The 23,831-nt window shown below is 40.3% G+C and overlaps 1 long non-coding RNA gene across 1 annotated transcript; it reads right to left on the bottom strand.

Moving 5' to 3' along the window:
• Window positions 1-1,551: 1,551 nt before the first annotated feature.
• Window positions 1,552-22,042, bottom strand: LOC115462301. The gene is made up of 3 exons (XR_003940805.1): window positions 22,032-22,042; window positions 4,657-4,666; window positions 1,552-1,641 (listed from the first exon to the last, which is right to left on the bottom strand). It is a non-coding gene; the product is annotated as an uncharacterized LOC115462301 (long non-coding RNA).
• Between the last annotated feature and the right edge of the window lie 1,789 nt (window positions 22,043-23,831).

Here is a 23,831-nt window from a genome sequence, read left to right as displayed (position 1 = left end):
AGTAGCGCGTTGCCTCATGATGAATGCTGGTTTTGTCTGCAAAGCTACTTGGCTCGCCTGCTTTCCTAAAATTTATGGCATATCTATATATGTCATAAGTGCCCATATAAATACAAGAAACTTTAGGAATCATATTTCCTGAGTGGGCATAATCCACATAAATCACACTGATTCAAAAGGAGGTGATGCTAATGTCAACCTTCTAGTTACAACAGGAAAAAATAAGAGATGGAGAACACAAAATGCTGACGGATAATGTCCACTCTCTGCTACGGGGAGGGATATGTGTAAGGGTTTTTAGGGGTCCTTTTACTAAGGTGCACTGAAAAATGGCCTGTGCTGTAGTAGACTTATGTATTAGATGCACACAGGTCCATTTTTCAATGTTCCTGCAAAAAAGGCTTTTTTGGGGCTGAAAATGGACGTGAGGCAAAATTAAAATTGGTGCATGTCCATTTTGGGCCTGAGACCTTACCGCCACCCATTGACATCAGCATCTGTACACTGCTGATTACCACCCGGTTAGCATCGTGTGCCGGAAAATTTCCAATGCACGTAGTGGACGCATGTAAAAAATAAAATTACAGCCCGGGCCACGTGGTAGCTGGGCAGTAGTTCTGAATTGGTGCACCTTGGATGCACGTAGGCACCTTCTCAGCTTAGTAAAAGGGTCCCTTATTATTTAAGAGATTTTCTCTTCCTGTAAAACATGTTTTTTGGTAAATATTACCTCACATATACAAAGACAAAATATAGATTTGCATGCACTGCCTCCCTGATATGCAAATCTATCTCTTGCATATTCATTGTGGATATCCTGAAAACCTAACTGGCTGGTGTGCCCCGAGAATTCAGTTAAGAAGCACTGATATTTGGTATGTAAGCTTATCGCATAGGATTTCAAAAGCTTCCCATGACTTCCCTTAGAATACACCCGAATGCACTTGTTTTAAAAATGCATTTGCCATGCAAGGGATAGGTTGCCCAACTGATCCAGTCCAAATTGAACCCTTCAAACCATTGCACATTTGGATAAAAACCACAGCAGCAGTATGCTGATAATCCCTTTAATGAAGATGAAATCAGTCACTGGACATAAGAATCACCCAATGGCATATGCCTGCATCAGGATCAATGATTCATATCCAGAAAAAAAAAACAAGCATTCAACAAATGTATTCAAAGTGTTACAGAAGAATCAACACTTTTTCAAAGATCAACCATCTGAGAAGCCCTTTTACAGAGCAACAGTAAGCTCAACGTGGGCTTACCGCTCACTCTTTCGGGACTACCGCCGGCCCAAAATGGCTGTTGGCGGTAGTCCTGCCCTGAGCGCATGCCATTTCTGGGGAAAGAAGAAACCCTCGGAAATGGCTTGCGTGGTGGTAACCCGGCGGTAATTGGGCATTGCCACGAGCTGCCTGGTTACCGCCGGGTTAGCGCGGAAGCCCTTATCGCCACCTCAATAGGTGTCAGTAAGGGCTCCCCTTCATATGGCCATGTGGTAAGAGTTCTCTTATCACATGGCCATGTGTGCCTGGGGTCTTTTTAACCCTCTGCAGTAAAAAGAGCCCTGGAACATGGGGAAAACGGCCCCCACCGCCAGCACGGGGCCCTTTTCCCCGCAGCTTGGTAAAAGGGCTCCTGAATGTCATAAAAGAAATGGAGCAATTCAAGCTTACATCTTTTTGCCCCAGTGACTGATTTCATCTTCAATAAAGAGATTATCACCATAGTGCTGCTAATTATGGTTTTTATTCAATTGTACGACTGTTTATTGATTGTCTGTTGGATTTCTGCCTCTGTTCTGGACTGCTAGTTTAACCCCCCTACATGCACAAATCTGGAGTTCTTAATTCTCTATCAGCTGCCCCAACAAAAGTTGTGCATGTGATTGAGTAAAGACAAACAAGAGAGGCTAAAATCTGCAACAGCCAATGGCAGAGAACCAGAGCAGATCAATACTATAAACCACAGAAAAAGATTGATAAAAATGTTATGTTTATTATGGGACTCATTTAAAAAAAAAAGTCAAAAAAAATCTTAAGGTGGTAGATAAACATTTTTCTCTCAAAAACATCCAAGGTGTAATTTTTGACACTCCAATTTTAAATGTTTTTCTCCACAGTTCATCCAAATTTCAAGGGAGCATGTTGGGAGTGTATTTTTGGAGAGACATGGGTGGCACCAAAAGATAGATGTTTTCTGCAATAATGTAACATAACAAAAATATCTAGGGCCAAAAGTAGGACTTTTTGGCTAGACTTGTTTCAATCATGAATAAGTTACCAAAAGGTGCCCTAAATGACCACTGGAAGGATTAAGGCATAGTCCCCCCTTACTTCCTTAGTATTCACAGATCCTATCCCACCCCCCTAAGATGTGACAGTGACAGTACATACCAGGCTCTATAACAGCTTCAGATATGATGGCCATTCTTGTAAGAGCAGCAGGCAGGTCCCAGGAATATCCTAGTGGTTGGTGCAGTAGACTGTAAAGAAGGGGACCCAGGCCCATATCTCACACTGGCACACTTGTGGTAGAATGTATGAGCCATTCAAAAGCACTAAATACCTACTGTTCCTATATATATATATAGGTGACACCTGCAAGCTTGAGAGATATTGTAGTGGTGTACAGTAAGGTACAGTAGGTTTTTCTCTGTTTCTGGAGGGCTCACCATGCAATATAAGGGGGTTATGGTGAGATGTGTACCTGGGTCCTTTTATGTGAAGTCCACTGCAGTGCCCCCTAGACTGGCCCACTGCTCTTCTGGGATGTCTGTGTGGCCAAGTCTATTAAAAATGATGGCCCCCATACATCCCAATGGCTGGCTTTTGTATGTTTTTCTCTCATTTGTTTTCCAAAATGATCCCAAAACAAAATCATACTGAGCATAAAACATCTAGAGAAAGGCAATTTTCAAACCAAAAAGATAGACTTTTTGAGATTCAAATATGACTATGTTCTCTACTTGATTTTTGGACATTTTTAGCAAAAAGTCCAAAATCAGACTTAGACATTTTATCGAAAATGCCCCTCCACATTTATTAATCTACTTGGAGGCAAATTAAAAATCATAACCTGGCATGACCATGTTTCATCCCAACATAGGACTGCATCAGGGGTATGGTACCTACGCTCAGTGAAATAATACACTGTGCTACCACAAAGGTAAAAAAATAGTAGTTTAGGACAGTTCAGCCTGTCTTTTCCAGCACACAAAGTGTTGTATAATTGGAGCTGCCTCGAACTATTTTATACCATTGAGGTTGCATGGAATGACATTTTCGAAAGGACATGCAACTCAGAATATAGACATCCATTTCTCATGTATTTCAGAAAGCTGTATGTCAGCAGATCCTGTTCTAAAATACATGAGAAATGGACGTCCATGTGATGATTATATCCAGCATGAACTTCCATTTAACAAACTGAAATTTCCTATGAACAGGTCAAACCAAGGAAAATAAATGCCATTGTGGCAGTGTAGGAATGTTCATGTTATCAAGTAGCTACCTGGTCACCTATGTGGAGGAGTAGCTTAATGATTATAGTAGTGAGCTGAAACCTGGGGACCCCGATTCAAATCCTAGTGTGGCTGTTTGTGATTTTTATTTTTTAATTGTGAGCCCTCCAGGGACAAAAAAAAATATCTACTGTAATTTCCCTTAATCTCTCTGGTGATTAACTGCTCAGTTGGAGCACTTTTCTGTAACCTGGATGAGCTGGATATTAGGGCCTAATGCCAACATCCTTCTTTTTGGAAATATACTGAAATCAGAGTAGGATGTCCATATTTTGTCCCATCCCTAGCCCCACCCAAAACACTCCCAGACCATGCCTCCTTCCCATAAGGGTGTACTGAAGCTTTAGACGTCCATATCTCAGCTGTAAAAATTGAGATTTGGATGTCCATGCATTATGGTTGTCTAAATGCTAGTTTCAGATGTTGAAAACATGAATAGAAGTGCTAAAATGAGGGCCCTAGTGCATTATTCCTATCAACCATTGGTAACATACCTCTGATGCAGCGCTACATCGGAGTGAAACATGGCCATGTCAGGTTGTGATTTTAATTTGCCTTCAAGTGGTTTAGTATATATTGAGGGGCATAATCGACCAGAAACGCCTATCTCCATGGGCGTTAATCTCCGAGAACGGGTCCGTGAAGGGGCGGAGTGAACCGTATTTTTTAAAAAAAATAGACGCCCATGCTTTATTCGCCAAGGTGTGAGCTGGGCGTTTTTGCTTTTCACCGATAATGGAAAATGAAATCGCCCAGCTCAAAAACGAATAAATGCAAGGCATTTGTTCGTGGGAGGGGCCAGGATTCATAGTGCACTGGTCCCCCTCACATGCCAGGACACCAACCGGGCACCCTAGGGGGCACTTTTACAAAAACAAAAAAAAAGGTAAAAGAGCTCCCAGGTGCATAGCACCCTTCCCTTGGGTGTTGAGCCCCCCAAATCCCCCTCAAAACCCACTGCCCACAAGTCTACACCAGTACTATAGCCCTAAGCGGTGAAGGGGGGCACCTACATGTGGGTACAGGGGGTTTGGGGGGGGGTTGGACGACTAGTAGCATTAAGCAGCACAATTGTAACAGGTAGGGGGGGGATGGGCCTGGGTCCACCTGCCTGACGTCCACTGCACCCCCTAACAACTGTTCCAGGGACCTGCATACTGCTGCTTGGGAGGAGGGTATGACATTTGAGGGTGAAAGTAAAAAGTTGTGAAACATCATTTGTTGTGGTGGGAGGGGGTTAGTGACCACTGGGGGAGTCAGGGGAGGTCATCCCCGACTCCCTCTGGGGGTCATCTGGTCATTTAGGGCACTTTTTGGGGCCTTATTCGTCAAAAAACAGGGTCCAGGAAAAGTGCCCTAAATTCTAGCTACAAACGCATCCATTATCGGCGAAGGGCGCCCATCTCTGTTCGGGTGATAACCACGCCCCAGTTCCGCCTTCACCACGCCTCCGACACTCCCCCGTCAACTTTGTCCGCATCCGCGACGGAGTGCAGTTGAAAGCGTCCAAAGTTCGGCTTTCGATTATGCCGCTTTATTTGTTTTTGTGAGAAGAACGCCCATCTCCCGATTTAGGTCGGAACTTGGGCGTTATTCTCGTTCGATTATAAGCAGGCATATAAACTTTTATCTTTTTCCTGTTATATTGTCATACTGATCTATAGTGGTTCTTTGCCTGTGGTGGAGTAAAACCAGGACTGCATCAACCCATCTAGAAAACAAGGTTCCAGTTTGCAACTCGAGGGAGAGGGTGGGTGATCTGTGTTCAATCCCTGGGTCTGGGAATCTGTTCCCAGGTGTACATCAAAAGGGATGTGGATGAGGAAGAAATATCTGGCAAAGTATCTTCCTTTAGTTGTCAGGCTGGGTCATAATGGTAGCTGAAAAATTAAATTGCATTTTTCTAATTTTATTAAAAAATATAAAAAAGCTTTCCAGTTCCTCAGCTGAAGGCTTAAGGAATCTGTCATAGTTGAGGTGGTAGATATTAAATTGGATTGAATAGAAAAACGTATTTTAGTCAGTTGATTGCATTTGTAATCTGAGTTGTATAATAGTTTCTTTTAGATCATTTTACCTCTTCATAAAATCTATTATTTTGTTTATAACGTACCAAAGATTCAATAGATTTATTTTTCCTTCAATGCCTTTGTGTGGATCACACTTATTTTTTTCAATAAGTGCAAGCCATTATGATACAAGGGCTGGATTTTACGATGGAATGAGAGGGAAGATTGGATTGGCACAAAAGGGGTCCTTTTATGAAGGTGCACTAACGGATTTATCGTGCAGTAATGATTAGCACATATGAAATGCCATGCAGCCCATTAGCCATGAAGCCCATATACAATGGGCTGTGTGGTATTTAGCGTCCACTAATCTATAAATGGCGCCTAAAAAATCAGCACTGAAATAAATAGTGCGTAGTGCTATTGTATAAACTGCGTTTAAAGTTAGGTATGGTTTATAGGATAGCGCTTCGCGCTGGGAGCTGCAACTACATTTAGTTGTGACCATTTACACCAATAGAAACATAACTTGAAAAGAGTTAAGGAAGTGATCAGTCCAAGGAAGTTCTAATACAGATAAACTAGAAATCATAAAAGTATTATTACAATGAGATAAAAACAAGATCTAAGGTATGATGAGCAATGAAGGTCAAGTTCCAAAATCAGGGTGAGAACATGTTTGTCCTGTGGCAGCATAAATGACCAGCATAAAGATATTCAGAAAACAGATGATTATTGTAGCTAGTGTTTGTGACAGTAAATATTAAGTGGGGATGTTGTAGTCCTACTAACTCAAAAAACTATCAGCATATACTATAAGCCACAGGGAGGTCAAGAAGTGTTCAAATACTCATTTAACTATTAGGGGCGTTTGTGTGTTTTTTTTAAATATTTAAAAAAATTATGCTCAATTATGCATTTTTATAGGATTGTTCTCTCAGGGAGTAACGTCTCCAAATGGATTAGTTGTGTGCATACCCATGGCAGTAATGAACCTCTCTCCTAAGACAGAGTATGTGGAGTATGACCTCAGTCTCTCAAATTTAATGCTAACGCTCTCTGCAGATTTTGCATCAAAGAGAGCTTCCTTTCGGATTTCCTGGGATGTAACATGCAAAGGCAGTTTAGCAAGGAGTGCTTGGTCACTGCTTTTAATCAGGCCTGTCCAATTGAAAGGACAAAAATCAGTGTGTGGGCACTTTTCAACAATAATACAACTTCTCCCAGCAAATCTAGATCTTCAAATTCTCATCAGTCACCAATCATGAATATACAATTTTCTAATATTTTTATATGTAATTTTCACATTTATGATGTTTCTTCATTTGTAACCTATTTTATAAAGGATCTTCTGATATCTGGTTAGCAAACTGCATAGAAAAGAACTGTTTTTGCAGTAGCTGCCCATTCCTCATTGATCCAGTTTTTATCTATAGATTTCTAAACAACATCTTTTGCTTTCTTATAGAAAAACAGCTACTTAGCCTTTAAAAATTTGAACCTCTGCCAAAATGGCTAGGTTTGGTTACTTCTTCAGGGTAGAGGTCCGCTAGGGAAACAAAACAAATGTTAATCAAATATCCAATTAAAAATCAAACCAACACTTACAAGTATCATTTCCCATGACTTTCCAATTTCCTCTGGAGTCTTTCATGAGGTACTTTGTCAAATGCCTTTTGAAAATCCAGATACACAATCTCGACCGGCTCACCTTTATCCACATGTTCGTTCGCCCCTTCAAAGAAATGTAATAGATTGGTGAGGCAAGGTTTCCCTTCACTAAATCCATGTTTGTCTCATTAATCCATGCTTTTGAATATGCTCTGTAATTTTGTTCTTTATAATAGTCTCTAACATTTTGCCCGGCACTGACGTCAGGCTCACCAGTCTATAATTTCCCAGATCACCTCTGGAACCTTTTTAAAAAGTTGGTGTTACGTTGGGCACCCTCCAAACTTCCGGAACTATGCTTGATTTTAAAGATAAATTACATATTACTAACAATAGTTCCGCAAGTTCATTCTTCAATTCTATCATTACTCAGAGATGAATACAATCCGGTCCAGGAGATTTGCTACTCTTTAATTTGTCAAATTGCGCCATTACATCCTCTAGGTTTATATAGATTTTCATTCAGTCAGATTTGAATACCATTTCTGGCACCAGTATCTCTCCTAAATCATCCTTGGTGAAAGACCAAAGTAAAGAATTCATTTAATCTCTCCACTATGGCTTTGTCTTCCCTGATTGTCCCTTTTACCCCTCAGTCATCTAGCAGTCCAAATGATTCTTTTGCCAGTTTTTTGTTTTTAGTATACCTAAAAAATATTTACTTTATGTTTTTGCCTCAACGCAATCTTTTTTTCAAAGTTCCTCTTTGCCTTCCTTATTAGCTCTTTGCATTTAATCATTAAATATAACTTTTTTCCCCCTAGGCAATGAAGAGCCCACCCCTACCCAGAAACCCACCAACAATAAATTTTAATACCCAGTGCCCAAGTTAAAATAAAAAAAAGGTTGTATTTTTTAACTGTTGGTGGAATTTTGAGTGGGGATGGTCTCTGTAGTGCCCAGGTTAAAATAATAATAAAAAAGCTTTATATTTAATGTGAACAGGTTTCTGGGTGGGGGTGGACTCTGTAGTGCCCAGGACATTTTAAAAAAAGATTTCATATTTAATACTGGTGTGCTTTGGGGGGGGGGGGGGGAATGCCAGACTAGGAGGGTTATGGGTAGGGGGTAAGACAGGGCTGACGCTATGCTACAGGGAGAGGTGGGGAAAAGGGGGTTGATGCCAGGTTACAGGGATTGATGGGGGTAGGGTACAGAAGGGAAGGGCTGATGCCGGGCTACAGGGATGGAGGGGATAGGGAAAGGAAGGGCTGGATGCAGAGAGGTAAAGAAGGGAAGGGCTGAATCCAGGCTACGGAGATGGATTGGGGGAGGGGAGGGAAAGACTGATGCCAGGCTATGGGATGGTTGGGAGTGGGGAAGGGAAGGGAAGGGTTGATGCTGGGCTACAGGACAATATCTAATTTTTGGTCCTTTATTCTGTAATTGATGAGGGTTGGTCTGTGTTCTGCATGTGACCAAGCAGGTAAGAGATTCTGCTGGCATGTGGTTTGTGTGGGGATCTATGAGTCTGACTTGTCTGACTTTTCCAATGGGATGCATATTGCTGTTGTGTATATTCACTGCTGCCTTTTTAAAGGTACTGTTATTGGCATTCCTGTTCAGAATTGGTATTAAGGTATACAACATAGGCTCTAAGAATCTACTTTGCAGGATTTAGTGTTACTTCACAAAGTACCAGGCAGTGAAGGGATTTTGTGTTGCTAGTATTGAGGTGCTACCAGAATTTGAGTACATTTTCCTATGGAAAGCTGTAAGAGGAAACATTCTTCAATGTTTGATTTTACCTGTTTAATTAATACTGCTTAATAAGGCATATGTATTTATTATAAAGCAAAGTTGAAGGATATGTGGCAAAGTGTGGTAATTTTATTTTGTCAGCATCAAAAAAGAGAGAAAGCAGTAGAGCTAGAAGAAAGGGTAAAGACTCAAAGGTATCTATACCTGTTTGCTTAATCGGGCATGTACATTTGTTATAAAGCAAAGTTTGAAGGATATATGCCATTGCTGTAATTATATTGCAGGATCCTGTCATGTGTGTTGAGATGTTTGTCATTATTGCAGACTTATTTCTGGTCAAGTTTAAGATATGGGATAAAGTAACTGTATTTAAAAATATCGTTTTTTTCCATTAAGTATGTATGTGGCTTATGTTGATGCAGGACAGCTGTTGGGCAGACTACTTAGAAATCCATCATTAAGTGCATTCTAAGGCATTATTTTGTAGTATCCCAAAACACACTACTCATACCTATATACATAGGGGGGATTCTATATATGGTGCCATAAAACTCATGGTTAGCTTGATTCTATAAAGTACACCTAAAATTATGCATAGTTTATAGAATACACTCATGCGCCTTTCTTATGACTAAAATTTAAGTGCACTCATTTAGGCCTCCTAAAACCAGGTCTAAATACCTGCGCCTAAGTTAGGTGCAGATCGGATGTATTATATAATTTATTTATTTATTTGTTACATTTGTATCCCACATTTTCCCACCTATTTCCAGGCTCAATGTGGCTTACATAGTACTGGAAAAGCATTTACAGATTCCGGTGGGAACAAATACAATGTGATGTTGTGGGAAGATAAAGTTCATATGGCAGAGCCACAATAGGAATCGTAGAGCGGAAGAGTTGTGTTATGTTCATTACGTGCTTTAGTTTTCTTGTGTAGCCGAGGTCAGGCATTTAAGTTGGATCGGGAGGGTATGCGTTTTTAAACAGGGTGGTTTTTAGTATTTTCCAGAAGTTTATGTGGTCGTACATCGTTTTCAAGGTTTTTGGTAGCACGTTCCACAGTTGTGTGCTTATGTAGGAAAAGCTGGATGCATAGGTAGATTTGTATTTAAGTTCTTTACAGCTTGGGTAGTGTAGATTTAGATATGTTTGTGTTAAATCGGATGTGTTTCTGGTTGGTAAGTCGATTAAGTCTGTCATGTATCCAGGCACTTCGCTGTAGATAATTTTGTGAACCAGGGTGCAGATTTGGAAGACAATGCGTTCTTTGATTGGGAGCTAGTGTTATTTTTCACGGAGGGGTTTTGCACTTTCAAATCGCATTTTTCCAAATATAAGCCTAGCTGCCGTATTTTGAGCGGTCTGCATAGATTCCATTGCAGTAATCTAGATGGCTTATTACCATTCATTGTATCAGGTTGCAAAATGTTTCCCTCGGGAAGAATTGTTTCACGCATTTGAGCTTCCACATTGAGTAGAACATTTTCTTTGTAGTGGATTTTACTTGGCTCCCCAGTGTTAGGTTACGGTCCATTATAACGCTGAGGATTTTCAGGCTGTGTGAGATGGTGAGGGTGTAATCTGGGGTATCAATACTTGTGGGATTGTCCGTGCTGTCTTGGGATGAGAGGATAAGACAATGTGTTTTTTCTTTATTGAGTTTTAGTTGAAATGCATTTGCCCATGAGTCCATGATGTTCAAGCTTAGCTTGATTTCAATGGTGATTTCTGTCAGTTTGGTTTTGTAAGGAAAGTATATTATGACATCGTCTGTGTAGATGAAAGGGTTAAGGCCTTGGTTGGATAAGGACTTGGCTACTGGGGTCATCATTAAGTTGAAGAGGGTCGGTGATAGCGATAAAAGTGCATATAGTTTTTTGAAATGCCTACAACCCACCCATTCCACACCCATGGCCATGCCCCTTTTTTGACTGCATGCATTAGAATTTATGCGCATCATATTATAGAATACACCTAGAAAATTGTGCATGTTAATACTAATTAAAACCAATTAGTGCCGCTAATTGGTTGTTATAAATTAACAAATTAACAAAGCATGAATTTTGCGAGAATGAGTCCACTTTGTTGGACACTGTGCACACGTTGAGGTAAACTTCACCTGAGACCATTTGTTCCCACGGAATATGAATGTTTTAAAGCCTGGCTGAGGTTAAGGATCAGACTAGCAAGCTACAACTTTTATTCAGAATTCTTCCTAACTTAATAAAATATAATTCATATGGAATATCAATCCTTTAAAAAGTACAGATGCCAGAAAGAATGAGCATATAACTCTCCTAAATTCAAGTCCTCAGTTTAATATGAGTATTGTTTACAATCCAAATATATAGATTCAATATTTGTAATTAAATACAAGACATGACAGATGTGACATATATACTGATTTTATTGCATTATTGTGGCACTAAATATTAAATATTTTACAGTATAATATCTTAAATATTCCTACCAAAAGCTGAACATACTGTAGAACAAGAAGTTCCTAAACCTGTGCTAGGGAACTCAACCAATCTAGTATTAAGGATCTCCACAACGAATATTAAGGATTTGTGTGGTCCTTTTACTAGGGTGCACTGAAAAATGGCCTGTGGAAGTATAGGCGTGTGTTTTGGGTACGCACAGATCCATTTTTCAGCACGCCTGCAAAAAATGCCTTTTTAAACTGAAAATTGACGTGCGGGAAAATCAAAATTGGCGCACATCCATTTTGGGTCTGAGATCTTACCTCCAGCCATTCACCTGGAGTCTCACGCGGTAACTGGGCGGTAATGAGCTACGCACGTCTAATGCATATTGGATGCATGTCAAAAATGAAATTACTGCAAGAGCCACATGGTAGTAGGGCGATAACTCCATTTTGGCATGCGTTGGGTACACTTAGACGCTTACGCGGCTAAGGAAAAGGGCTCCTGTATTTGTTAGCATGCATTTGGTTCATTTGCAGGCTTATTTTCGAAAGAGACGGATGCCCATCTTTCAACACAAATCGCAAGATAGGCGTCCTTCTCACAGGGTCGCCCAAATCGGTATAATGGAAAGCCGATTTTGGGCGTCCCCAACTGCTTTCCGTAGCGGGGATGACCAAAGTTCCCGGGAGCATGTCAGAGGCGAAGTGAAGGCGGGACTTGGGCTTGCCTAACACATCGGCGTCCTCAACCCATAATGGAAAAAAGGGCGCCCCTGACAAACACTTGGATGACTTTACCAGGCCCTTTTTTCCTATGACCAAGCCACAAAAAGGTGCCCGAACTGACCAGATGACCACTGGAGGGAATCGGGGATGACCTTCCCTTACTTCCTCAGCGGTCACTAACCCCCTCCCACCCTCAAAAAATATTTTTTGCCAGCCTCAAATATCATACCCAGCTCCATGACAGTAGTATGCAGGTCCCTGGAGCAGTTTTAGTGGGTGCAGTGCACTTCAGGCAGGCGGACCCTGGCCCATCCCCCCCTACTGGTTACACTTGTGGTGGTAAATGTGAACCCTTCAAAACCCACCAGAAACCCACTGTACCCACATCTAGGTGCCCCCTTCACCCATAAGGGCTATGGTAGTGGTGTACAATTGTGGGGAATGGGATTTTTTGGGGGGGTTTGGGGGGCTCAGCACACAAGGCAAGGGAGCTATGTACCTGGGAGCTTTTTCTGAAGTCCACAGCAGTGCCCCCTAGGGTGCCCGGTTGGTGTCCTGGCATGTGGGGGGGACCAGTGCACTACAAATGCTGGCTCCTTCCATGACCAAAGGGCTTGCATTTGGTCATTTCTGAGATAGGCGTCCTTAGTTTCCATTATCGCCGAAAATCAGAAACGACCGAGTCTAAGGACGACCATCTCTAGGGATGATCTAATTTTCAAGATTTGGGCATCCCCGACCATTTTATTGAAAAGAAAGATGGACACCCATCTTGTTTTATTAATACGGGTTTCCCCGCCCCTTCGCCAGGATGTCCTGCGAGGACGTGCTCAGAAAAACTTGGGTGCCCCTTTCAATTATGCCCCTCTTGGGTAATTTAAACATTTAGGGCCCTGTTTACTAGGCACGTTAGCATTTTTAGCAGGCCTACAATTAGCGCGCATGCTAATAGTGTAGGTGCCTATAGGGATATTGTAGGCGTGTACATGGTTATCGTGCATTAAAAATGTTAACATGCCTATAACGTGGCTTATTAAACAGGGCCCTTAAGCACATGCAAAATTGAATTAGGGGTCCTTTCACCAATCTTCTGTAAAAGTGGCCCTGCAGTGGCATATGCGTGTGGATTTGCTGCATGCTGAGGCCCCCTTTTACCACAGTGGGTGAAAGGCTTTAAAAAAAAAAAAAGGATATGGTTGTGTGGTAGACCGGTGGTAGTACATGGTGCTTCCCAATTACTGCTTCACGCACCCCTGATGTTCAAATAAAAAATTAATTTCAGAGGTGCTGGAAATGATGCATGGTGAGGGCAAGCACTATTACCAGGCTTCTGTGGTAGCCTGGCAATAATGCTGAATTTGCAAATGGCAAGCCCGCGGTAGGCTTGCTGCAACTTTGTGAAAAGACCCCTTAATGAATTACCCTACCAACCCAACAAATGCCTGATCTCTGCAACATAATAACACTAGAATTCAAAATGCACAAAACACAACTCTCCCACTGTTCAACTACCTTATGTGGCTGTCCCACATGAACTTTATCTCATCTCAACATCACTCTGTATTTGTAAACACCGGAGACTGCAAACGCACCTCTGGAACGATGTAAGCCACATTGAGCCTGCAAATAGGTGAGAAAATGTGGGATACAAATGCAACAAATAAATAAATAAATAAGATGTGCATACAATCAATTTACCTCTATTAGGTGGTCTTTTACTAAGGCACATTAGTGCTTTTAGTGCGCCTTAAAAATAAGTACACGCTAACACTAGAGATACCCATAGGAATAGATTGGCATCTATAGTGTTTAGCGTGCGCCTGTTTTTAGCATGTGCTAAAAACGCTAGCATGCCTTAGTAAAAGACCTCCTGAAGGGGTGTTCTTATCAACATGGACTACTGTTAAAAGGTGTTATTTTGCCACAAGTTCGCACTATTTTAGCATAGGTCCCATTTTATGTGATGATACCTAGTTACTATTAACTGGTGTTAAGAATAAAATAACATGTCTTAACAGCAGACTATGTTCATAACTTCTCTTCTAAAAATTCTAATGTGCATTAAAACTTTTACATTAAAATAAATGAGTAAAATAAACAAAAAACATCCAAAATTGGATACAAATTTGGAAATACTCCAAAAATGAACTGAAAATGTTTTGATCATGCACACCCCTAGTCAATATGTATGAGGCAGCTTTGCATGCAATAGAGACAATACATTCAAATGTGTCTCATGCATAGTAATTGCAGATGTCCTAAAAACCCTGCTGCCAGGGGGTCCCTCAGCCCAAGTCTAAAAACACCTGCTCTATAAATGCCTCTTCTTTCTCTAGGTCTAATGCTCCCTGTTAACTCTCCACTGCAGGGTACACTGGATGTGTTCATGCAGCTAGTCTGTTAGGGCTGCTAGCCTTACTCAAAGGTAATGTTATGAAATGGATGCAATCACTTGCATATATTAACAGTGCTTTGCTGCAGAATGGAATCTGGCTTCATAGCCTTATTCCACACAATGAGTCTGACGGTCTTAGACCCTTTATGTTAGAGGTATGTTTGTTCTACAAACAAGGCCTTTAAATACATTTTTTTGAATTTCAAATACGGTATCATAAATTTTAATCGTCTCCCCTATACTTTAATTAGCTAATTGTTGCTATTTTGTGCAACAAAAGGTATAGAGCACATAATACAAGGTGCTAATTGGCCATTTATCTGTAGTGAGGAAAATCTGTGCCTTAGAGCCCACTGAATCTTCTGTGACTCAATACACTTATGTAAAGCATTTGATCAGTGGGGGTTGGTCTCTGTTTTTCTTTGTGTTTTCTGTTTTGCAAATGCTGGTGCAGATCTGATTAGAATGCTGAACATATAGTTAGCTTCATCACTAATAACGAAACGTTCATTGATGCTTATTAAGAAAGTCTGGCAATGGAGGGGACGGGGAGGGGGAGGGGGGAATTGCCCATTAAATACTTTGAGTCTGGACATGAGAAATGACAGGCAGTACTGAAGGTCCAGCTGCAGTGCATGTCTCCACTGTTCCTAGAGTCATGGGAATGGCGAAACCAGTTTAGGTTCAAGGTCGTTGCTGACATTCAGCTGTCATGACTTCATTGTTTGCAGGCCTACTTTCCATTGATACATTCAAGGGTACTTTATAGCAATCACAAAGAACCAGTCAATTGATACCATTACACTTCATGCACACACAAACCACAAGCCTGTTCAGGACTGTTGAAACAGTTCAACATTTATTCATTACAGAATCTATTGAAAATACATCTTACCCATCTTCTAGTCAAATAGGTTCTTGCTTACTTAGTCCAAACATTTAGATATCTCTTGTTTTCCTGTTTTCCACAGCATTCTCTAATTGACTTGACGGTATCTGCATTTTAATGCTGGGTCGTTTGTATCAAATAAAAGATTACCTGAATAACTCAGACGTTATTACACCAGTTTTAAAATTCCAACAGTAAAATAGAAATAAAGCCTACAGAAAACATGGAAGAAGAGAAGGAAGAGAGATATCTAGTCATTCTGGGAGTACCAGGGAAATCCAATGGTTCAGAAATGAAATTAATCTTTAGTTAAAAGGGTGGTGATGGGGGGGGGGGGGGGGGGTGGCAGAGACACAAACTTGAGGTAGGGAGGAGACAGTGATTAACTCCATTGTTTGGGGCTCTTTGAGCTTCATTGGGCCTAAAGAAAACCCCACTAATGAATCTATTGAAGCTTGCCAGAACTTTGTATGGGAGACAACTTAAGTTATGGCACTTATCTGAGCCAAGGTAGTTAAGCATGTGGGTACTGAAAACAGCACATATGTCTCTTTGTTAAGATCCTGTGACTAAAAATAAGACAGAAAAGAAAAGTAGAATTTGAAAACTGTATGTTAGTTATATGTGGGAATTTGCCACTTTCTATGGACATCCTATAATTTAGTTTTGTTACAAAAAAAAATTCAAATGAAACAAAACAGTCTCAAAAAAGAAAATATTATGGTTTAGTGTGCCTCTTTAGGAAAGGAGGAATAGTTGATACCTAGAAGTGATTATTTTCTGCAAAGGACCATACTTGGCCACACTTTCTTTTTATTGTAACCACTTTTTACATATTCTGAATACATAGACTCAAAGTTTAAACATTCACAGGAAAAAAAAATCATGGGTTGCTAAACACTGCACATGGAAAGGATTAATCAGTAAATAAAATGCATTGCCTTCCATTTGTAACTATGAATTGACATCCAAGGAGCCCTCTTTAAGCATTTATGAACCTACTACACTTTAAAAAAAAATTGGAGACTTCTGCATATCCGGCTGATAGAAAAAGTGTTTTCCTTTCTTCCAATCATGCTTTGAACACTACCTTTTTATACATCATCCATTTTTCCATTCATTCCCTGCTTAAAAAGAATTAGCTCATGCAACATCTTTCTTGCCATTAAAACTGGCTGTCCCGGCTCTCGATTCATGCTATTCATTCTCTGTGTATATTTACTATTGATATTTATGTTGTACATTGTCAGATAAAAGGTTTATTCCATTTCCAAACTGTTACACTGTCATAGATAAACTGAATTTTGATTCATAAATTCCATCACTTGGCCGTGCTGCTGGTTGCGTGTCTAATTCAAGAGCCTAGTTTTCGTTTTCTATTCATCAAGAAGAGAAGTACATCTTTCCAAACGTGAGAACATTTACCTTCTTGGATTTTTTCCCCATGTGATAACTACAATTATCCACTGCAGGGTACCTGCTAAGGCTCAAAGGCCAATGTACTAAGGGCATCAGATATCACAAATTGGACTGCATGTGATAGAAATGTTGTTAGCATGCAAAGGTGATTTTAACACATATTGTTTTTCATTCTTGCAGAAATAGTGTTTTTGTGGCAGGTAATTTATTTTTTGTGCATTTAAGTGCTCAAATTCAAGCTAATGAGATACCGTAATGGAAAATTATGCAACATGCTGTGTAGTTCATTATCTATGAATGCATAGATATACTACTTATGATAAATGATTCACAGACTCAGTGTTGCAAAAAAAATATATATATAACTACACCTCAAAGAGGTATAATTAGGCTTTTGTGAACTAATCCTTATAAAAAATGATGCACATGATTTGTTTGCTGAGATCATTTGCATAGGCCAAAACTATGCATGCTAAACACAAATTAGCGCAAATAGTTCTTTAAAATTCAGCACAGCTTAGTACTTTGAGTTTATAGCTATTAAAGGGATTTTGCTGCATAACTGTATGTCTGGTATTATAGGTCTGGTGAACATCAAATAAGTTCTGCCTTATTGCATGCTCTGTCATTTGTTATAAACAGAGAAAAAGAGAAACAAAGATACAAAGAAAATGATGACAAATAAAGACAATACAGCTTATCAAATCTGCCCATTCATATAATCTCTTATCCCTTCCTCTCCCTTAGAGATCCTATGTGCTTGTTCCAAGCTTTCTTGAAGTCAGATACAATCTTCATCACCCCCACCGATGTCCCGTTCCATGCCCACCACCCTTTCCGTAAAAAAATATTTTTCCTTAGGTTGCTTCTGGGTCTGTTCTCTTTCACCATTATCCTATGCCCCCTCATTTCAGAGTGTTCTTTCAATGAAAGAGACTTGCTTCCAGTGCATTTATGCCACAGAGGTATTTAAACATCTCTATTATATCTCTCCTCTCCCACATTTCTTCCAAAGTATATTGAGATCTTTAAATCTGTTCCCATATGCTTTATGATGAAGACCAGAGAACATTTTAATAGCCACCTTCTAGACTGACTCCATCATATGCATATCTTTATGAAGGTACGATCTCCAGAATTGTACACATTACTCTAAATGAGGTCTCTCCAGAGGCTTATACAGATTCACTATTACCTCCATTTTTCTGCTGACCATTCCTCTCCTTATCCACCCAAATAGCCATCTGGATTTGCCCTCACTATTTCTACCTGTTTGGCCACCTTAAGATTATCAGATACAATCATGCTCCAATTCCCACTCTTCTTTTGTACACAGTAGTACTTCACCCCCTATACTGTACCATTCCTTCTGGTTTATGCAGTCCAAATGCATGACCCTGCATTTTTTAGCATTAAATCTTAGCTGGCAAATTCTAGACCATTCTTCAAGCTTCACTAGATCCCTCCTCATGTTATTCACAACAGAGGTATCTACTCTATTGCAGATTTTGGTATCATATGCAAAGAGACGAACCTTACCAAACAGCCCTTCAGCAATATTGCTTACAAAAATGTTCAAAAGAACCAGACCAGAATCAGTCTTTACAGCACACCACTGGTAATGTATCTTTCCTTTTAGTGAGCTCTATTTACCTCTACTCATTGCTGCCTTCCACTCAACCAGTTTCTAACCCACTCAGTCATTTTAGGGTCCATACCAAGGGCACTCAGTTTATTTATAAGTTACTTATGTAGAACTGTATCAAAGGCTCTGCTAAAATCTATGTACACCACATCTAGCACTCTTCCTTGATCCAACTGTCTGGTCATTGAGTCAGAGAAATTAATCAGATTTACCTAACAAGATCTACATCTAGTAAAACCAATATTGCCTCAGGTTCTGCAATCTATTGGATTCCAGAAATCTCGTTATCCTCTGTTTCAGAAATATTGCCATTAATTTATTCACTTAGAGGTCAAAGTAACTGACCTATAGTTTGCAGCCTCCTCCTAACTACAGCTTTTGTGGAGAGGAACCACATCTGCCCTTCTCCAGTCCTCTGAGACCATTCCCAGCTTTAAAGAAGCACTGAAAAGGTCAGACTGTAGAACCACTATAACTATCCTAAATTCCTTCAATATCCTTGGATGTATCCCATCGACCCCATTGCTTTGTCTACCTTTAGTTTATCAACAACTTATGAACACAGTCTTCTACAAATTGTTCCAGGACTATCACACTTCCATTCCTATTTGTGTTTGTCTTCTGTGGTCCTACTCTTGGCCCTTCATTTGAGAACATGGTACAGAAATATTTGTTAAGGAATTCTGCTTTATCCTTATCAGATTCTACATATTTCTTCCTTTCACCCTTGAGACTCACAATACTACTTCTAAATGTGCCTTGGCTCCCAATTTTCCATATTGGCTATTTTTCTTTCATTGCCTATTTGCTTGTATCAGTACTAAATAAGTACATATAAGTACATAAGTAATGCCATACTGGGAAAAGACCAAGGGTCCATCGAGCCCAGCATCCTGTCCACGACAGCGGCCAATCCAGGCCAAGGGCACCTGGCAAGCTTCCCAAATGTACAAACATTCTATACATGTTATTCCTGGAATTTTGGAGTTTTCCAAGTCCGTTTAGTAGCGGTTTATGGACTTGTTCTTTAGGAAACCGTCCAACCCCTTTTTAAACTCTGCTAAGCTAACCGCCTTCACCACTTTCTCCGGCAACGAATTCCAGAGTTTAATTACACGTTGGGTGAAGAAAAATTTTCTCCGATTTGTTTTAAATTTACTACACTGTAGTTTCATCGCATGCCCCCTAGTCCTAGTATTTTTGGAAAGCGTGAACAGACGTTTCACATCCACCTGTTCCACTCCACTCATTATTTTATATACCTCTATCATGTCTCCCCTCAGCCGTCTCTTCTCCAAGCTGTATAGCCCTAGCCTCCTTAGTCTTTCTTCATAGGGAAGTCGTTCCATCCCCGCTATCATTTTAGTCGCCCTTCGCTGCACCTTTTCCAATTCTACTATATCTTTCTTGAGATGCGGTGACCAGAATTGAACACAATACTCAAGGTGCGGTCGCACCATGGAGCGATACAACGACATTATAACATCCTCACACCTGTTTTCCATACCTTTCCTGATAATACCCAACATTCTATTCGCTTTCTTAGCCACAGCAGCACACTGAGCAGAAGGTTTCAGTGTGTTATCGACGACGACACCCAGATCCCTTTCTTGGTCCGTAACTCCTAACGTGGAACCTTGCATGACGTAGCTATAATTCGGGTTCTTTTTTCCCACATGCATCACCTTGCACTTGCTCACATTAAACATCATCTGCCATTTAGCCGCCCAGTCTCCCAGTCTCGTAAGGTCCTCTTGTAATTTTTCACAATCCTGTCGCGATTTAACGACTTTGAATAACTTTGTGTCATCAGCAAATTTAATTACCTCGCTAGTTACTCCCATCTCTAAATCATTTATAAATATATTAAAAAGCAGCGGTCCTAGCACGGACCCCTGAGGAACCCCACTAACTACCCTTCTCCATTGTGAATACTGCCCATTTAACCCCACTCTCTGTTTCCTATCCTTCAACCAGTTTTAAATCCACAATAGGACATTTCCTCCTATCCCATGACCCTCCAATTTCCTCTGTAGCCTTTCATGAGGTACCTTGTCAAACGCCTTTTGAAAATCCAGATACACAATATCAACCAACTCCCCTTTGTCCACATGTTTGTTCACTCCTTCAAAGAATTGAAGTAAATTGGTCAGGCAAGATTTCCCCACACAAAAGCCATGCTGACTTGGTCTCAGTAATCCATGTCCTCGGATGTGCTCTGTAATTTTGTTTTTGATAATAGCCTCTACCATTTTCCCTGGCACCGACGTCAGACTCACCGGTCTATAATTTCCCGGATCTCCCATGGAGCCTTTTTAAAAAATGGGCGTTACATTGGCCACCCTCCAATCTTCCGGTACCACGCTCGATTTTAAGGATAAGTTGCATATCACTAGCAGTAGCTCCGCAAGCTCGTTTTTCAGTTCTATCAGTACTCTAGGATGAATACCATCCGGTCCAGGAGATTTGCTACTCTTCAGTTTGCCAAACTGCCCCATTACGTCCTCCAGGTTTACCGTGAAGTCAGTAAGTTTCTCCGACTCGTCCGCTTGAAATACCATTTCCGACACCGGTATCCCACCCAAATCTTCCTTGGTGAAGACCGAAGCAAAGAATTCATTCAGTCTCTCCGCTACGTCTTTGTCTTCCTTGATCGCCCCTTTTACCCCTCGGTCATCCAGCGGCCCAACCGATTCTTTTGCCGGCTTCCTGCTTTTAATATACCGAAAAAATTTTTTACTATGTTTTTTTGCCTCTAATGCTATCTTTTTTTCATACTCCCTCTTGGCCTTCTTAATCTGCGCCTTGCATTTGCTTTGACACTCCTTATGCTGTTTCTTGTTATTTTCAGACGGTTCCTTCTTCCATTTTCTGAAGGCGTTTCTTTTAGCCCTAATAGCTTCCTTCACCTCACTTTTCAACCAGGCCGGGTGTCTTTTGGACTTCCGTCTTTTTTTTCTAATTCGCGGAATATGTATGGCCTGGGCCTCCAGGATGGTATTTTTGAACAGCGTCCACGTTGTTAACATAGGCTACCATTAAAGTGGTTTATTGTACCACTAACTCATGTTATTTTAACATAGGTCCCATTGAATACAATAGGACGGGGATGAGGCATTTTCAGAAGAATGCTTAAGTCAGAATTCGGACATCCTACTCATAGGGCCAGATTCTATATTTGGCACCAAAAAATCAGTAAAACATGCCTCCGTGTATTCTATAAACTGTGCCTAAAGGCGTGGTTTATAGAATATGTCTAGCACTGTCCACATAACTAAAATTTAGGCACAATTAAATCAATGAAAAGCTGGTGTAAATGCCCACACCTAACTTTGATGATTAGACCTTTATCAGGTCATTTTTTGATATTAGAGTGATTGCGGATAAGTGGAACAAGAGGTAGAAGTGAGTGTTTTTCACATTTCACATTTAAAGTTATTTTTTGAAGCTTTGAATAGTAATTGGAGCACTACAGTGTGGTTTTGAGAAGTATTGGTATATATAAAAAACAATAAATACCACGGAGAGGTTCTATGATTGAGAAGCTCAACCACCCCTAGAGACTAAAAAACAAGGGGCTCGAAGTCTCGTTTGGGTGAGTTAATACTCTGAGAACGCTCCATAAACAAAAAATAAAAATAAAAGCAAGTGCCTTAATTTTTTCATATGTGTAATCACCCTTCTACCTAGTGTATGTATCCACTTAAAGAACCTCTGGTTTATATTTTGATAACAGTAACGCTTTACCAGGGAGTTATTTTGAGATTTATTGTTTGTCGAGCACACCTAACTTTAGGCATGGAACTGCTTATTCTATAACACTCCAATTAAAATTTAGGAACGCTCATGGCTACACCCATTTTTTAAATCCACACATGACCGGGTGGTGAGTATTAGGTACATTAGGTATATCTCTGTTTCTGGAGGGCTTACAATTTAAAGATTAACTAACAGAGTTGAAATGGGATTTGAACCTGAGTCCCCTGATTCACAGACCACTGCACTGACCACTAGGCTTCCCTTCAGACCTGCTTGCTGCTGTGTTCAGAATGCCATAATACCTGATGTTGTCAGGGAGCCTATTTTCCCTTTCCAGTGTCACTTTCTGGGGTGAGGGAGGGGGACATTAACCACTGAGGGATTAAGGAGGGGTCATGCCTTAGACCCTCAGTGGTCAGCTACTCAACCAAGGCACCTTTTTATAACCTGGATGTGATCGAAACAGGTCTAACTTAGGATGCCTTTCGTTTATGACTAGGATATTTCTTTCCATTTGATTATTGCTGTTGGACATCCTAAATTTTGGCCCTCCCTAGTCCCAACCTAAATATGCTCAGAACATGCCCCCTTGCTATTTGGATGAACTGCAGTGTAGGATGTTCAAATTCTGACTTTTGAGAATTGCGATTTGGTCGTTTTTGACAGATGGATTTTATTTGGGCATTTTGAGATGTCTATTTGCTTTGAAAATGAGCCCCCTAGTTACTAATAACCCAGGCTAACAGTAAAATAACCCATCTTAACAGTAGCCCATTAGTTGGTCAAAGCACAAGTAAATATTATTTGGGATTAGATAATCATTATCCAGAACAGTGGCAAATGCAAGATATGTTTCCATGGTTCCATTGTGTATTCAGAGTTCCTCTGACCTGATACATAAGCAAAGATAATATTGACTAACAAACCAAGGGCCCTGTTTACTAAGCCATGCTGTAGGCAAACTAACTCTCTAACACATGCTAATTTAGAGACACCCATTATATTCCTATGGGTGTCTTTAACATTAGCGTGCTCTAAAAAGTTGAGGCTTAGTAAATCGAGCCCCAAAAGATCTAATTTTACAAATCAATTAATTATATTTTAAAACTGGATAGATTGCGTATCCACAGATCATGTATTTATTTATTTAGACTTACTGTATCACCTTTGCTAGTGTATAGTTCAATGAGGCATACAAATTTAAAAATAAAACATATAACACACAGGAAAAGGACTACAAATTTAAATAGGAAAGGAAAGAAGAAAAGATGGCAAGCTAAATAACAAAACCAAAAAAAGACCATTTCACACAGCGAAACACCGGAAAGCACTTAATTCAAGTTATGGAAACGACAGGATTTGAGCTGGGATTTGAATATCTTGGGAAGAATTAGCACGATTAGTGAGGGGCAGGGAGTTCCAAAGGGCCGGTGCAACAAAGTAGAATGTACAATGCCGTATAGATTCTAGAATGTCTTGTTTTGGGATGGGGAGGACAAGACGATAGTCATTAAGTGAGCGAAGGGAGCAGGAAGGAGAGTAGGGGATGGGGGTATACAATAATATATATGTTTTCTATGGATTAATTTCTATCCAACCCCCACTTCCACCTGCATCACAGGTCAGAATTTTATAAAATTTTACTGGATGAATATAT

This window comes from Microcaecilia unicolor, chromosome 2 (assembly GCF_901765095.1).
Source record: "Microcaecilia unicolor chromosome 2, aMicUni1.1, whole genome shotgun sequence".
In the NCBI taxonomy this organism is placed as follows: Eukaryota; Metazoa; Chordata; class Amphibia; order Gymnophiona; family Siphonopidae; genus Microcaecilia; species Microcaecilia unicolor.
This window is presented reverse-complemented; position numbering and strand designations above follow the sequence as displayed.